Source organism: Cyanistes caeruleus, unplaced genomic scaffold, assembly GCF_971803275.1.
Source record: "Cyanistes caeruleus unplaced genomic scaffold, bCyaCae1.hap1.1 HAP1_SCAFFOLD_69, whole genome shotgun sequence".
In the NCBI taxonomy this organism is placed as follows: domain Eukaryota; kingdom Metazoa; phylum Chordata; class Aves; order Passeriformes; family Paridae; genus Cyanistes; species Cyanistes caeruleus.
In genome coordinates this window covers 2,146,109-2,163,794 of record NW_028255886.1, presented here as the reverse complement: position 1 = coordinate 2,163,794, position 17,686 = coordinate 2,146,109, and the positions used below count along the sequence as shown (strand labels likewise).

At 50.9% G+C, this 17,686-nt stretch overlaps 2 pseudogenes across 1 annotated transcript; one reads left to right on the top strand and one right to left on the bottom strand.

Moving 5' to 3' along the window:
- LOC111944703 (uncharacterized) overlaps nt 1–17,686 on the bottom strand; it is a 224,935-nt pseudogene that overhangs the window by 38,348 nt on the left and 168,901 nt on the right.
- LOC111942651 (serine/threonine-protein kinase pim-1-like) lies at nt 10,749–13,325 on the top strand (annotated as a pseudogene). The gene is made up of 6 exons (XR_015281667.1): nt 10,749–10,787; nt 11,244–11,417; nt 11,522–11,572; nt 11,777–12,143; nt 12,757–12,933; nt 13,168–13,325. The product of XR_015281667.1 is annotated as a serine/threonine-protein kinase pim-1-like (transcript).

Below are 17,686 nucleotides of genomic sequence, written 5' to 3'. Positions count from 1 at the left end.
CCGGCCAACCTGGTTTAGTTTTCAGTTTCTGCTGCTGGACTGAAACCTGACACCATGAACTCTTGCAGCTTTTCTAAAGCTTTTAATTCTTTTACTACCTGCATAAAACGTACAGATTACTCCTTTTTCCCAGAAAGACAGAGAAAGAGAGAGACAATCAACATGAAGAAGACATCATAAACCCACTAAAAACAGTGAGGAAAAGAGTTAAGTTTTAAATGGGGAAGAGAGAATAAGGAGATGCTTTACAAGCTGAAATATCTTTCTGCTAAAGCTATGGAGATGGACAATAGTAGCTTAAAAAGACTCCTTTAATTCATGACAGAGTATTGGGAAGAATGGAGTGTTCAAAGTGTGGATTTTTGAGCAAAAGAGAGTAATTGTGATACAGTGAGTTGCTGGAACTGAGTAAAGCGAAGATTTTGAAGCCTTGGGGGCAATGAGAAAACTGTTTTCCAGGAAAGCTCACAGAGACAGATGAAGAAGACTTTTGCCTTTGAATGACTCATCCTTAAAATGACATCCCTAGACTCATGGCCCATACACACCTCAGAGTGATGTGAAATGAGAGGAGAAGAACTGATGACAGATTTCCAGGCAGCTGGCATCAGAGCAACAGAAAACTGTAACAGAAATAGTTTTCTTGTGAGAAACTCCATAGGTTAGCAGAAAGAGACTTCTGTTTCTCTACAAAGACTGATGAAAAGACTGTAGCAAGAATTGGGACTTTTTAACCACCAAAGTTCAAAATTTTTTTTGTCTCTATGTTGTCATGTATACAAAGAAATGGTCAAGTAGTGAGAGATAGAAGAGTTTTCTGGAAGTTTATTCTGGTGTTCTTATTCTTGTAGTTTGTTAATAAACTTTCTTTATCCCTTTTTAAGTTTTAAGCCTGTTTTGCTCTTGCTCTAATCCATATCTCACAGCAAGAAATAAGTAATTTTTTAGTTACTGGTTTAAAACCATGACAACTCCTTTCAAAACCTAGTTGAAATTTTGCAAAAACAATTAGATGAAGAAAGGAATGAGATCCATCACTTGCCAGTGGCCCGAGGAGAGGAATGGGTTAAAAATTCAAAGAATGCTTACTCACCAAAGAAACAGTGGAGAGGGAAACCCCTCTCATTAATCAAATTTAGCCTCAAAAACAACTAACTGATAAAAAATTGTGGGGAGCACTGCTGTCCTAGCTTGAAACCTTTAATTAAAACCGAATATAATCATATTGTCATGGAGTTACTTCACCTTTAAGGGAGTTGGAGTTGCTGGGAACTGCCTGGAGTCTTTTCTCCTGACCAGTTATCGGTCATTGCTGAGAATTGACAGCAGTTTAGGCCATTGAAAAGTGGGATCGACTTGTGAACCCTACCTTAAAGTGTAAAAGCAGAGCTCTCTTGTCTCTCTCTTTGTTTCCTGGCTGTGAAGGGTGGCAGAGCTCCAGGTCTCCCGTTCCCTGCCCAGGCCATGCGGCCGGGTGGGGACGGGGCCGGGCCTGCTGCGTCTCTCGGCCGGAAGATGGGGGGGGCCTGTGGAAGGTTTTCCACGGGCCCGGGCCAGGCCGGGCCGGACCAGATCTCTGGCTCGGATGCAGGTTTTGCTGTAACTAAATTCACTAGAAAGTGCCGAGTGAAGAAGGAGAGAGGCTTTGGACCTGCAGCAAGCTGGAGCAGCGACTACACTCTCCAGAGCAGGTATGAAGAACTTTCCATCGCAGACGGCTCCAGCTCCTGTTCGGCAGAGATCACCAAACCATCTACAAAAGCCTGGGCAAGATTTTAACTCTTTCATTACCCAGATGAGACTTGCGGATTAATCTTTTTCTCCAGAGAGAGAGAAAGAGAGTGATCAACATGAAAAGAGACTATAAACTACCAGTGACAGGAAAGAAAAGAAGCTTCAGAAAAGATAGAGAATTAAGAAGATGCTTTAATTAAGCTGAAATATCTTTCTGTTAAAACTATGGAAATGGACATTAAGGTCTCGAAAACAATCCTTTAATTCATGATACAGTATCTAGAGAGGAATAAAGTTTTCAAAGTGTAAATTTGAGTAAAAAGTAGAGTAATTATGGTATAGTGAAGTGCTGGGAGATTTGAAGCCTTGAGAGGCAATGAGAAAACTGTTTTCTAGTGAAGCTCACATAAACAGATGAAGAAAACATTTTTGCCTTTGAATAACTTATCCTTAAAAATGCTATCTCTAGACTCATGGCCCATACACACTTCAGAGCGATGTGAAAATGGGAGGAGGGGGCTCTAATAATAGCAGCTCTGGGCAGCTAACATTAGGGCAATGGAAAACTATAACAAAAATAGTTTTCTTGTGAGAAACTCCATAAATTAACAGGAAGAAACTTCTGTTTCTCTACAAAGACTAATGAAAAGACTGTAGCAAGAATTGGGACTGTTTTAACCATCAAAGTTCCAAAGTTTTTGTCTCTGTTGTCATGTGAACAAGAAAATAGTGAGTAGATAGGGGATGAAAAGGTTTTTCTGGAAGTTTATTCTGGTGTTCTTATTAATGCAGTTTGTCAATAAACTTCCTTTTTTTCCTTTTAAGTTTTATGCCTGTTTTGCTCTTGTTCTAATCCATATCTCACAGCAAGAAATAAGTAATTTTCTCAGTTATTGCTTTAAAACCATGACATCTCTTCAAAGTCTTTCAAATTCCAGAAAAATCCCACAAAATCTCCACAAATTTCCTCACAACCTATGAAAAATCTTTCAAAATGATTTGTCTAGTCAAAATCCCACAAAATTCCAGAAACATCCCAATAAACTCCCTAAATCTTCTCAAAACCCTACCACATTCCAGAAACATCCCACAAAATCTCCTCCAATTTCCACACAATCTAAGAAAAAATACCTCAAAATTCTTCATGTCTCCTCAAAGTCCTTCAAAATTCCAGAAACATTCCACAAAATTCCACAAAAATCCCACAAAATTCCAGAAACATCCCACAAAATTCGACAATCATAGCAACAAACTCCCTAAATCTTCGCAAAACCCCACCAAATTCCAGAAACATCCCACAAAATCTCCACAAATTTCCACACAATCAAAGAAAAATACCTCAAAATTCTTCAAGTCTTGTCCAAATCCTTCAAAATTCCAGAAACATCCCACCAAATTCCAGAAAAATCCCACAAAATTCCACAAACATCCCAATAAACTCCCAAAATCTTCTCAAAACCCCACCAAATTCCAGAAACATCCCACAAAATCTCTTCCAATTTCCACAAACTTCCACAAACATCCCACCAAATTCCAGAAACGTCCCACAAAATCTCGACAAATTTCCACACAAACTAAAAAAACCCCTCAAAATACTCCATGTCTCCTCAAAGTCTTTCAAATTCCAGAAACATCCCACAAAATCTCGAGAAATTTCCACACAATCTAAGAAAAATACCTCAAAGTTCTTCAAGTGTTGTCCAAATCCCTCAAAATTCCATAAATATCCCAATAAACTGCCTAAATCTTCTTAAAAACCCTACCACATTCCAGAAACATCCCACAAAATCTCAAAAAATTTCCACACAATCTAAGAAAAATACCTCAAAATGCTTCATATCTCCTCAAAGTCCTTCAAATTTGCAGAAACATCCCACAAAATTCCACAAACATCCCAGAAAAGTCCCTAAATCTTCTCAAAACCCCACCAAATTCCAGAAACATCCCACAAAAAGTTTACAAATTTCCACCCATCCTAGAAAAATCTCTCAAAATTCTTCAAGGCTCTTAAAAATCTCACCAAATTCCAGAACATTCCACAACATTCCAAAAAAATTGCATAACATTCCAGAAACCTCACACAAAATTCCTTACATTTTCACAAAACCCTACCAAATTCCAGAAACTTCCCACAAAAATCTCCTCAAATTTGCACACAATCTAAGAAAAATCTTTCAAAGTTCTCCAACTCTAGTCATAATCCCTCAAAATTCCAGAAACATCCCAACAAACTCCCTAAATCTTCTCAAAGCCATACCAAATTTCAGAAACATCCCACAAAATTCCAGAAAAATCTTCTCAAAACCCTACCAAATTCCAGAAACTTCCCACAAAATCTCTTCCTACTTCCACTGAATTCCACAAACATCCCACAAAATTCCAGAAAAATCTTAGATAATACCACAAAAATCCATAAAATATCAGAAGAAATCCCACAAAATTCCCTATTCTTAAAACCCTACCAAATTCCAGAAGCATCCCACAAAATCTCCACAAATTTCCACAAAATCTAAAAAACGTCCCTCAAAATGTTTCAACTTTCCTCAATATCTCACGAAATTCCAGAAAAACACACAAAATTAAGAAATGTCTCACAAAATCTCCACAAATTTCCACAGTCTAGAGAAATACCTCAAAATTTTTCATGTCTCCTCAAAATCTACCAAAATTCCAGAAAAATCTGACAAAATTATTTAAATTTTTACAAAATCCCACAAATTTTCATAAACATCATACAAAATTGCAATATCTAACAAAATTCCTGAAAAATCCCACAAAATTCCTGAAAAATCCCACAAAATTCTTTAAATTTTCTCCATGTCCCACAAAATTCAATGAAAATCCCTCAAAATTCAAGATAATCCCACAAAATTCAAGAAAAATCCCAAAACATTATTTACATTTTTTCAAAATCCCATTAAATTCTAGCAAAATCCCACAAAATTGCTGAAAAATTAAAAAAAACCCTAAATCTTCTCAAAACCCTTCAAAATTTCAGAAACATCCCACAAAATCTCAATAAATTCCCACAAAATGTAAGAAAAATCCCTCAAAATCCCTCAAGTCTCCTCAAAATGCCACAAAATTCCAGAAACATCCCACATCTTAATATCCCTCAATATCCCTCGATATCCCACAAAATGCCACAAAAATTCCAGAAAAAAATCCAGAAAATTCTAGAAATATCTCAGAATATTCCGATAAAATCTGATGAAATTTTTAGCGTTCGAGAACACACATAATCACAAATGATTATATGCAGGTGCTTTATTAAGAGATCTGGGTGTCAGGGGTACACATGCCCAAATCTGACCCGTCTTGGTTTTGAACTGAACGTGTTTTATACTCTAGCATTATATAACTCACATATTAATTATTAAACTTACATTGTTCTATTGTATGCATTGTTTTTACCCAAGCATGGATTTCTCCTGATCCCCCCCAGCCCCCTAACATTGTTCCTTATGTTCTTTAAACAATAATTATAGCTAATCACATCTAACGATTGTATCATGATCATCTACTGATTACACAGGTGCAGTTTGACCTGATCTTTAACAAGTACAAGGCCTAACATTTCCCAGGGCCAACTTTTCCAAGGCCTTTCCAAACCTAACTAACTTTCTAAGTCCCCGAATTTTCTAACATTTTGAGACCTTTTGCTATCACTTACAGGACTTGTTCTCCAGACTCCTCACCAGCCTTGTTGCCCTTCTCTGAACACGCTCCAGCCCCTCCATGGCCTTCCTAAATTGGGGGCCCAGAACTGGACACAGCACTCGAGGTGCTGCCCAACCAGTGCAGAGTAGAGGAGAGGAATCCCTGCCCTGCTCCTGCTGGCCACACTGTTCCTGATCCAGGCCAGGAGCCATTGGCCTTCTTGGCCACCTGGGCACACTGCTGGCTCATGCCCAGCCTGCTGTCTATCAGCGCCCCAGGTCCCTTTCCGCCTGGCTGCTGTCCAGACACTCTGTCCCCAGCCTGCAGCACTGCAGGGGTTGTTGTGGCCAAAGTGCAGGACCCGACACTTGGACTTGTTAAACCTCACCTTGCTGGGTTTGGGCCCTGGATCCAGCCTGTCCAGGTACTTGTGCACAGCCCTCCTACCCTGCAGCACATCAACACTCCCAGCCAACCTGCTGTCACCATGGTTCCATGGGGCCCTAGAGTGTCACAATGGTCTCCAGCATTCCATGAAGCCAGGGTCCGCTGCCACAGGCTCTCCTCTTGGGGAACAGAACCCCCCCCAGGCTACATTCCAAACGCTGTGCACACCGTGCTGGCTACAAACAACCCCTTTTTTAAGAAGTTGTTGGCAGGAGCTTTCCCAAATAAATGGCATCTTAATGGTAATTTTCATTCAAAATCACCTCTGTTCCAAAGGAAAAACAAAAAGCCCAGAGCAATCCCAAAGGCACATATGGTGCACCTGGGGAAATCCTCGATTTAGGGGCCCAGTGGGTTAAAAAATACCCATAAGAAGCCACAGAGTCCAGAGTGCAAACTGCAGCAAGCGCTTGCTGGATCATTTTGGCTGTGCTGCACATGTCTGCAGACTGCCTGTCCCCCTGCAAGGACAGAAGGACACCCATCAGGGGCTGGGCTGGCTGCTGAGAATGCCTCAGGCAGGAGGATCCTCAGGCAATGAGCAGGTGCCCAGAGCCGCTCTGACACTGAGGCCTCTGTGCCCCACAATAACAGGAACACCACAAGGACACGGCAACGTTCCTGTGACTTCACCGCAGCAGATCCCGCAAAAACTGCCTGCAAGGTTCTCTTGGGTCACCAAGGAGTACAAAGGATCCTCAGAGGGCACAATAGAGCAATAGGGCAACCCTATTGCTCAAAGGATCCAAGAGGAACTCAGAAAATGCAGCAAATGAGGACACCCCACAGCCCAGCCTGAACACTGAGAAGGAATAAAGATGTGACCAAACCAAAGGAAGTACAACTTTTGGTCACTGATGCTTCTGATTAAAACCAGCAAGGCTTGTTCCATCTGGGATCTTTGTTCTAGTTCTAGAAACAAGCAAGGTTCTCTGCTGTAAATGTACATAAAGCTGGAACTTGGGGGAAAGAAGTTTTGTGTGACTTCTTGGACATCTTGTGGCTGAGGGTGTCCAAGGCAATGGACTCTCAAGCGGGGTCCCTTCCCTCCCGACTGACAGCTGCCATCTCTCCTTCAGCCCCATGCGTGTCTCCAACAACCTCCTGTCAAGGGCCTCCATCCACACATTCCATCACCAGCCAGAGATCCTCATCGACGAGTTCACCCAGCATCCCTGAGGCCACAGCAGGGAGTGCTCCTGGCATCTGGTACAGCACTGTGGCTTTCCTGGGATCCTTCTGGTGCCTGTGGCTGAGAGGAGTGGGGTGGATGGAACCAGGATGGGTCACAGATCAGCAGCCCCACTGCAAGCAGTGCTTTCTCCCGCTGTGTGGGGACCGTGGGGTGACTGATATTGGGACTCCTCTGGCTTTGGCTCCTGCAGACCACACAGTGGCTCAGACACTGGCCTGAGGGAAGGGGTCTCATGGAAACCCAGCACAGGCATTTCTCTTTGGAGAGGGGGTTCTGCAGGGAGAAGGGAGAACGAGAGACTTTCCTGTCTCCTGAGATTCCCCCTCCTCTTTCAGCAGCCATACCACAGTCCATCAGGACCAGAGTTCATAGGTTCACTTCCATGCCAGGGAGCACAAGGCACTCAAAATTGAACCCTGCCAGAGCCCAGCCCTGCCTGCCCATTTGGAGGGTGTGGGGGAATGGAATTTCAGCAGGAGCTGACCCACAATGATACTTTGCCACTTGTGGGTTTCTCCCAGCTTTAGAAGGAGTTTGAGATCTCTGTCCCCAACACCTGCTCACCCTTCAAGTGCACACACGCGCCTGGGGGCAATTCAGGGTCCCTGGAGTGGTGGCTGCTAATCTTGGAAACAGGAGCTGTTGTCTTTTCCAGTGTGCTTAACTCCCTTCTACCTATTAGAAAGTGGCTGAGTAAAGGAAATGACCCTGGAGGAAGGGGACCAGAACCTTGGAAAAAGATGAAACATCTTTTGTCTGAATTACAAATTAAATCGCTTTCATTTATTTCTTTAGTACTAATCTATTACTACAAACAAAAACATGTTTCTGAGCTGATTGTTGGGATTCGGGGCTTTATTTCTTGTTCTTGTTTTTATTATTATTTTTTAGTATTACTTTTCATTGTCAAGACTTTTAAATCTTAGACATGAAAAAAAAATGGCTGGATGTCACACACTGGGAAAATTCCCTTGTTTTTCCCACCAGGACTAAGCTGTACACTCAACTCCAAGTTGCCAGTGGATTCTAAAGATGGAAAATCCTGTTAATGCTGGGTTTGGTGTGGCTTGGAGCTGGGGAAGGGTCTCATCCCCTCCCAGAGGAGCCCCAAGCCCACTCTGCTGCCACGTCTGCACTCGCGGCCCCTCACAGCGGCCCTGCCCTGGGGACATGATGGGACCCCCTCCTGCCAGGGCTGAGGCTCCTCATGGCCCCTCACAGCCCCTCATGGCCCCACAGAACCTCTCATGGCCCCATAAAACCTCTCATGGCCTCTCATGGTCCCTCATGGCCTCTCAAAGCCCTTCATGGCCCTTCATTTTTCCTCACGGCCCCTCTCAGCTCCAGGGGCGGGGCTCCAGGCTCCCAAAGGAGAAGGGGTCGGGCCCTGCTCTTTCTCCTTTTATTTCGGTCCCTTCATAGCGATGAGTAAACAAAGGCTGAATGGAGCCTTTCCCCAGCGTTTCCCTCGGGGTTCATTGCGGGCTGAAGCTCTGTGCTGGCGCTGGCCCCAGTGCCAACATCCCTGCAGCCCCCAAGGCCTTTGCTGTCCCCCCGTGTCCATTCCCTGTCCCCGAGTCCCGCCCGGCTCTGGCAGCAGCAGCAGCCGCAGCGCAGCGGGCGCCGGCCCGGCCCGGCCGGGGCTCCCGGCCACGAGCAGCAGCAGCGCCGGCCCTTCCCACCTGCTCCTGCCTCGGCTTCCCAGGGCTTTTGCCAGGGCAATTCTGGACTACAGCAACAATCCCCCACAAACAGCCCTGATTCCTCAGGCCCGCCTCTGCTGCCCTCAGCCAGCCCTCAGAGGAAGAAAGGAATGGGTTCCAGCGCTGTTTTCAGCACTGTTTTACTCACCCTGAGGTGACAGCAGGAGGCTGTTGGTGCCTTTGCCTTGGCAATTGTAGATCCCAGCTGATCTTGCCCCTCCTTCTGCTTGCCACTTGAATTTTAGCAGTACAAGTGCAATTGCCTCTTTCAATCAGTGCTACCTACTGTGCTTTTGTCATGGGGAGCTCAGGATTTTTCTTTCAGGCATCATGATCAGTAGAGATCAAAATGTTCCCAACTCCCTGAGCACAAAATCAAGGGGAATTAAAGCCACACAGGTCACATTTGCAGTGCTCAAACACAGCCCTGTTGCTGCTGCTGCTGCTGAAATAGAATCAACTGACAGAGGCCATCACAGAAATTGCTTTTGCAGTGGCAAATAAAACGAAAAATCCACCAGGAGAAAGAAAAAACAGAACTTCCCTATTTGCTTCATTGTTTCTTCTGAGAAACAGAAGAAAAAGGAACAGGGCACCTTTCAGGCAGTTCCACAAGCTCAGGGTTCTCATTTCCTGGGGAATCTGAGATGCAATTGTCCTTTTTAAAAGGATAAAACAAAGGGAATGAATTGGAAATTATTAGGAAAAAATGTACCTTCTTATATACAAAGTTCACCAAGTCATTCCCTGCATTTCTCCTTTTCACATTCTTTCTGTCATCCAGAGAGGTCCAGCTTATCATGTTCTGATGCTTATCATCAACTGATTGTGCTCTTGATTTCTACCAGTGGAAGAGATGTAGAATCATCTAAACTGAACACAGAAACAAACTCTCTCTGTCAACCCATCTTCATGTTCCAGATCACTTTCAAGATGTCCATGGGGCATTTGGAATGATCAGCTCTCCACTTCTGGCTGCAGGCCCTGGAGATTCTTTCTCCACATTCAGCCAGGCTTGTATTCCCTAACAATTCCTGGTACCTCATCATGTTTTCTTTGGGTAGAAGAGTAACAGTGAAAACCTTACCAATGGCACAACTCCCCAGTGCACAAGGAAAAGAAAGAACAAGTTGTCAAGTGCTTCAAATATTTGTCCTGCTTTGCTGCAAGAGTTGTGCTGCAGTCACAGTGTGGGAAGCCAAGAGAAGCTGCAGCTGGGGGCACATCTTGTGACAGGAGCTGCGCCTTGTTCTCCAGAACAGGTTTTTGGAAAGAACAGACAGGACTGTGGAGAAGATTCTGGGAAAACTGAAACAGCTTTTTTATGAAATGAAAATCAAATCAAAAGAAACAACCAATATGTTTTTCTCTATTTTTCTCTATTTATTTTTATGTTCCCCTTTTCCATCTTGCACTTTCTCCATCCCATTCATTCCAAATGGATCTCACCTCTAAGATCTGAGACTTGGCAAGTTTTAGACACTGTAAAATACCATGAGCTATACCCAGTTTGCCTTCCCCTGTTTTCCTTGGAAAGCAATGCTGGAGACACAAGTGCAGTGCTTGGCTCAGGTACAAATTCTGCATTCAGGGAATGTGCTCAGATGGTGCCTGACCCTCAGCAGGGACAAGGCACAGCAGCAGCCAAGGGCATTGCTGTGCCCCTGTGCAGGAGTCAAGACTCTGGCTCTTGGCTCAAAACGGCAAAGTTCCCGTGTTTGGCCAGGCTCAGGGGCTGCCCGGGGAGCGCGGGGCTCGGGCCGGGGCCGAGCGGGCAACGGACAAACGGACACGGGGACAAACGGTCCCGGTGCTTCAGTTGCAGCGGCGGCAGCAGCGGCAGCAGCAGCAGCGGCGGCAGCAGCAGCAGTGGAAGCAGCGAAAGCAGCCAATTTATCACTTTTCTGTCTCTCCTCTCCCTTTCCCACTGTCCCACATTCCCTCCGGGTCTCCCTTTCCTGCGTCCCCCCCGGTCTTCCAGGTTCCCTCTCCCCGTACCCGCTCGGGCCATGCCCCCGGCCCGCCCCCGGACCCGCCCACGGGCCCAGGCGGGGCTGCCCCGTCCCCGGCCCCGTCCCCGGCCCCGTGCCCGGCCCCGGCCGTCCCGCCGTGGTCTCGGCTCCGCTGGGCTCTGGCTGTGCTGGCGCTGGCGCTGCTGGGCGGGCATCATTGCCTGGGGCTGGGGCGGAATCGCTGCCCTTTGGCTCCGCCTTGCCCGATCCCGGTCCCGGCCCCGACGCAGGCTCCGGCCCAGACCCCAGCCCCGGCCCAGACCCCGGCCCTGCCCCCGGCCCCGGCCCTGCCCCCGGCCCCGGCCCTGCCCCCGGCCCCGGCCCCGGCTCCTCCCGGGGCCCGCGGAGGACACAGGCGGCGCGGCCGCTGCCGCCGCCTCCGCTGCGGCTTCCCCGGCCCGAGCTCCGCCGCTCAGCAGCGCGGCCGCTGGCCCCGAGCCGCCGCTGCCGCGTTCCAATGAGGGAACGCCTGCGGATGCCCGGCCCGGGGAGCTCGGGGAGCGCTCGGGGGCCGTTCCTGTCCCCGGGCCGAGCGCTGATGGCCGCGACTCGCCCCCAGGGAAGGCGCAGGAGGCCCTGCAGCAGCGCTACGAGCTGGGCCCGCTGCTGGGGCGCGGCGGCTTCGGCAGCGTCTTCGCGGCCACGCGACTCTCGGACGGCGCCCCGGTGAGCGGTGGGCAGAGGAGGAGGAGGAGGAGGGGGCGGAGGAGATGGCGGGGGCGCGGCGGGGCGGGCAGCGAGCTCAAGCCTCTGCTGCTCCTTGCTCGCAGGTGGCCATCAAATGTGTGCCGCGGGATCGCGTCCGGCTCTGGGACGAGCTGGTGAGTGTGCGGGGCCAGCGGCAGAAGCCGGGGCGTGCCGGGCAGGGATGAGCCGGGGCCCGGCGGGGTGGGAGCCGCCGAGAGCCCTGCGGGGAGAGCGGGCGTGGGGTGAGCGAGGTGTACAGAGCATCCCGGGCTGGCTGAGGGCTCCCCGAGCCCTGGCACGGCCTCAGCCCCACTGACAGCACCGTGCTCCTCCCGCAGCCCGACGGCACCCGTGCTCCCCTGGAGATCGTGCTGCTGGACAGGGTGTCCTCTGGCTGTGCTGCAGTCATTCAGCTGCTGGAGTGGCTTGAGCTCCCCGACAGCTTCGTGTTAGTGTTGGAGCGTCCACAGCGGTGCCAGGACCTCTCGCATTTGCTGGCGGAGCGGAGGTTCCTGCCAGAGGAGGAGGCGCGGGGGCTCTTTCGCCAGGTGCTGGAGGCCGTGCAGCACTGCAGCAGCTGCGGGGTCCTGCACAGGGACATAAAACCGGAGAACATCCTGCTCGACCTGGCCACAGGGCAGCTGAAATTGATCGACTTTGGCTGTGGCGCCTTCCTGCAAGACACAGCCTACACCCAGTTTGCAGGTGAGTCCTCGCAGGGGATGCTCCTGGCCATCTCATGGCCCAGCCTGGCTGTGGCACCGGGGATTTCCCGTGGTGCTGCCAGGATGGGTTCAATGCTTGAGCCAAATTGATTTGGATGGGGGTGTGAAGGGGGCCAGCTCCCAGCCCTGCCAAGAGCCTTCAGCACCCACTGTGCCCTGGGCTGGGGCTGGGACAGCCAGCCTGACAAAAACCCCCATGGGGGTAGCAGAGGGCAGGAGTCTGACCCCATGCCCCAGAGAGTTTAGTGAGTCAGTGAGGAAGGGCTTGAACTCCTCTGCTCCCCACGTTTGCCTTGGATTATTAACAATTTTTTGGAGGCCATGCAGGCACGGAGGAGAGTGTGTTTTCTCTACCATGGGGTGGGTTTTTATTTGCTTGTCAGGGTTGGGCCTCCCCAGTGCTTCTGCTGCCCTCTTCCAGCAGCAGTGGCTTCTTTTCCAACCCTGGGTTTGTAGCCAAGTGCCAGGTGCTGGCAGGAGGGCAGTGGGTCACCCCGTGTGCCGCTGGGGCAGCCCCCACATGCCCAGGGATGCTGAGGCCAGGCTCTGGGAGCAGCAGCATCCCCCTGATGAGCTCCATCTGTGTTCTACAGGAACCCTGTCCTACAGCCCACCAGAGTGGATCCGCCAGCAACGCTACCATGGCCAGGCAGCAACAATCTGGTCCCTGGGCCTCCTGCTCTACCAGCTGGTCGTAGGGAAGCACCCATTCATGAGGGGCCAGCAGATCATCTGGGGGCGGATCTTGTTCCCACGACGGCTCTCCCAAGGTGAATCCTCATCTCTGGGCACAGGGGGAACACCAGGCTTGGGAGACAGCAGCGGGCTCATGAGCATCCTGCTCTGGCAGCTGCTGAGGAGGTGGCACATGTCCTGCTCTCCTGCAAACAGGGAATCCATGGGGAAGTTGAGGCCCAGCTCTGGGCACACCCAGCATGGCCTGGGCACTGGAAGGGGGCGGCAACTTCTCCAACTGACTGGTGATTCCTGGTTTCTCTCTTCAGAATGCCAAGATATTATTAAGAGGTGTTTGTCCATGCAACCCTCGGACAGGCCATCCTTAGAAGACCTTTTCCGCGATCCTTGGATGCAGGCTGTTCATCTGCCCTAGGAGATGGGAGAGATCCACATGCACAGTTGGATCCAGGGGCCTGGCAGGTAACAGCTCCACACATTTCTTGGCAATGGGTGGCAAAGCAAACCAGGCTGTTTTTGTCCTGCCTGTAGCCCTGAGCAGGGGTCATCAGAAGGGAACACAGCTCTTGGGCTGGAGCTGAGCTGGACACCTGGTGTGGCAAGCACTGGTGGCCACCATTCCCCCTGCTTTTGCTTGTTTGCTTCACTGATGGCTGGGACCCTGGGCAGAGCACTGACAGCCTGGTCTGGGCCCTAGGCAAGGAGAAGGAGCCCCTGGAGAAGCTGTTACCAGCTGGGGCTGCTGCTGGAGACACCAAGGGCAACCTCAAGGATGGCAATCTCTTCCTCTAGCTGGCCAGCTGAAGATGATGGATTTCAATTCTGGCATGTCTTCTTCAAAGACTCGCTCCACGCCCAATTTGCAGGTGAGTCCACAGCCAGGGGATGCTCCCAGATCTGGGCATGGCACAGCCTGGCCAGGCACCAAAGGTTCCCCCCTTGGCTGGGGTGGATGCAACCAATTCTTCAGTTGGCTGCCAAGCTGCTTTTTGTCTCTGGACAGCTGCTGAGGGGCTGGGTCTGCCGTGGCTGGCTGCAGGCTGGGCACATGGCCTGCCCTCCTGCTCTGCTCCCAAAGGCAGCAGTGATGGGCAGCTTTGGGCCCAGCTCTGAGCACGGCCAGCATGGCCTGGGCACCGCGGGTGGCTGGGACAAGGGGACAGGAGCCTTCAGCTGACGGTTTCTGGTTTCTCTCCTTGCAGCCGGGCTCTGCGGATACTGAGGCTGCTCTGGGCTCTGCCAGGGCTCTGCTGGGCTCAGCCCCAGGCACAGCTGGGCTCACCCTGCCCTCCCATTGCTCTGACAGCTTTGCATCACACGAGCCCGTTCCCAGCACACCGCCTGAGCTTTCTGCTTTTGCAGGTGAGTGAGACTCTCCTGCAGGCCAAGAAATTGCACTTAGGGACACACATCCAATTGGCAAGAACCCAAACTCTCCACAGTCCCAGCTGAATGCCTGCATCTGCACAGGATGTTTTCTATGTCCCACTCTTCCTTTCTTTTTGGCTGCAATTGTGCAATTGCACTTTCTTCCTCCTCTAGAAGTGCCACTGCTGCGTTCCTGAGGCAGTGCAGTCTGGAGCTGATGGATGAAGAATTGCCCTTCTGCACTTCCGAACCAGAGCAAAAAGCTATAAGTGGGACTTTGCATCTTTAAGAAACACCTGAATGTTTGAAAAGGAATGTGCAGCTCATTCACAGGGTGAGAAGGAAGGGCATCTTCTAAAGGATTTGGGGTTTGACAGAGTTTAGATTCCCAGTGCTGATTGGAGCTGGCAAGGCGCAAAGCACTTTCTTCTTGCTTCACTCCAATTTCACCACAATTTCAAATAACAATATTGGAATCAAATCCCAAAAACTTTTTCAAAAAGGCTCCTGAGGCCGGTAAGATGCATCATGCCATCAGCACATTTACAAAGTAAATAACTGAGTTTTATGTTTCAAAAGACCAATTACACCTTAATTCAAAGTTCTAGAAGATTTTTCACTGCACACTTGGGTTCTGTTTTTATCTTTCACATTTTATAGAAGTTTTTTCCTTTTATTTTTCCGCATTTTTCCCCTTAAAACAGAAATCATGCTATGAAAAAGAAGTGTCCTTTGCTCCTGGTTCCTGTGTGGAGCAGCTCCCTTCCCGCTGGCTGAGCTGCTCAGGCAGAGCCCGGCAGCTCCTGGCCCTGCAGGGCTGAGGCTTTTCCCCGTTGCTGGGCACAGACTGATGGAGCAGCACTGCTGAACACGGGTACACGCAGAGGGAGCAGAGCAGCTGCCTTTGCCCACCTGAAGCTCCAAGGCCAAACTCTGAGCAGGCACGGCTGGAAGAGACTCGCAGGCTCCCTGTTGGCTCTGCTGCCCCACTTGTGCCCAGCCCAGCTCTGCGGGAGGCAGAGGGAGAACAAGGGGCAGCTCCCTCCCAGCCCCAGCCCAGGGACCCCTCCAGCCCCAGGCCTTGGGGCACTGTCAGCACCCGCTGCTCCAGCCACGGCTTCTGCTGGCACTGCCAGCAACAACCAAAGTGGGGCTGGTCCTGAGGGAGCAGCAGCAGTGCCTGGATCTGATCCCTCAGTGTGGGGCAGTGCTAGAAAAATGATCGCAGCAGCGCCAGCAGCACCAGCAGCACCACCAGCAGCACCACCACCACCACCAGCACCACCAGCACCAGCACCAGAAGCAGGACCAGCAGCAGCACCAGCAGCAGCAGCACCAGCAGCAGCAGCAGCAGAAGCACCAGGGACAGGACCAGCACCAGCATCACCACCAGCAACATCAGTGGCAGCACCAGCAGCACTAGCGATACCAGCAGCAACAGCAGCAGGACCAGCAGCACCTCCACCAGTACCAGCAGCAGCAGCAGCAGACCCAGCACCTGCACCACCACCAGTGCCAGCAGCACCACCAGCACCAGCAGTGCCAGCAGCACCACCAGCACCAGCAGTGCCAGCAGCACCAGCAGGAGGACCAGCAGCACCACCACCACCAGCACCACCACCAGCAGCAGCTGCAGCAGCAGTGCCAGCAGCAGCACCAGCAGCAGCAGCACCTGCACCAGTACCAGCAGCACCAGCAGCACCAGCAGCAGCACCAGCAGCAACTGCAGCAGCACCAGCAGCAGTACCAGCAGCGCCAGCAGCACCAGAAGCAGGACCAGCACCACCAGCACCACCACCAACAGCAGCTGCACCAGCAGCAGCACCAGCAGCAGCAGCACCTGCACCAGTACCAGCAGCACCAGCAGCACCAGCAGCAGCACCAGCAGTGCCAGCAGCACCAGCAGCAGCACCACCAGCAGCACCCGCAGCAGCAGCACCAGCAGCAGCAGCACCAGCAGGAGCACCAGCAGCAGCAGTGCCAGCAGCAGCACCAGCAGCACCAGCACCAGTACCAGCAGCACCAGCACCAGCACCACCACCAGGACCACCACTAACAGCAGCTGCAGCAGCAGTGCCTGCACCAGCACCAGCACCAGCAGCACCAGAACCAGCAGTGCCAGCAGCAGCAGCAGCAGCACCAGCACCAGCAGTACCAACAGCAGCACATGGAGCTGACTTTAAGTGCAGCCTCTGCCATGCTTCCCTCCCTGTGCAGCGGTGTCACAGCAGCCTGAGGCACCTGGGAGCCCTCAGTGGTACTTGAGATGGCAGCCCTGGGCCCCTGCACGTTGCGCCAGGAACAGAGCTGGGGACTCCCTCTTCATGTGGAGCTTCCAGATGGAAAAGGCTGCTGTGACCTGGCAGCTCCAAGGGCACAGAAAGGAGGGGCTCGACCCCTTGATCTGTGCCAGTCCCACAGTCCTGGGCAGCAGCCACCGAGCCCTGGGGGAACAGAGGGCACAGCAAGAGGGACAAAAGCAGTCAAGGTCAGAGACTGGGAAGAGCCAGACCTGGGAGCAGGAACAGCTGCTTCATTGAACTCCTGGAGAAAGCTCTTGGCTGGTTCAAAGCCCTGAAAGGTGTGAAGGGCAGAGAAGAGGCCACACCAAACAATGCTCCTGTTTTCACACCTCCCCTCTCTGTGTCCCAGAAGGAATTGGATGAACTGTATTATTCTCTCTGAGTCATCTCGTTCAGTGTGAGCAGCTCAGCACCAGGAGCTGAAGGAGCTGAAGCCTTAGGCCACAAGAGCTGAGCAAGAGGGGGCTTTTGGGCCAAAGTAATGCTGCTAAGTAATGGACCTGGCTGAATGCAGCAGATAGAATCCTGTAATTATAGAATCCATTTTGCTGGAAAAGATCTCTGAGCTCATCCAGTCCAGCCAGTCACCCAGCAGTGTCAAGCCCAGCACTAAACCTCGTCCCTGAAGTGCCAAGGTCTAAACAACAGGCCCTGAGTGAGGCCTGAACAACAGGCCCTGAGCCAAAGGTGACCTCTGGATGAACCTTCCAACCAGAGGTTATCTGTCTGTCTGCTCATTACTGAAATATGCATGGTCATTAGCACTGTGATAGATGGATCCACTCATCAATGAAACAAGGATTGACCTTTCTGTGTTTAGAAGCCAGACAAGGCCATTCAATCTGACATCTGGCCTTGTTTGGGGTGTATAGACAGAGTCAACTCCCTTGGTTCCTCCTTGAGGTCTGGCCAGGCTTTCGTAGGGACGCAAGAGGAGGATGAAACCAGATGTTCCCACACCAGAAGTGCTGTCAGTTTGTTTATTCAGCACTATCAAAGCTGGACCCTCTCTCACAACAGGGGTTGAGCCTCGCCTGTGGCTGGAGACACCTGCAGGATTTCCCAGTGTCCGGGAATGGCTCTCCAGTCCTTGGCTGTGACAGCTTCCCCAGCTGATGGGTGGATCTGGGGATGGCAAAGTCTGAGGGGAACTGGA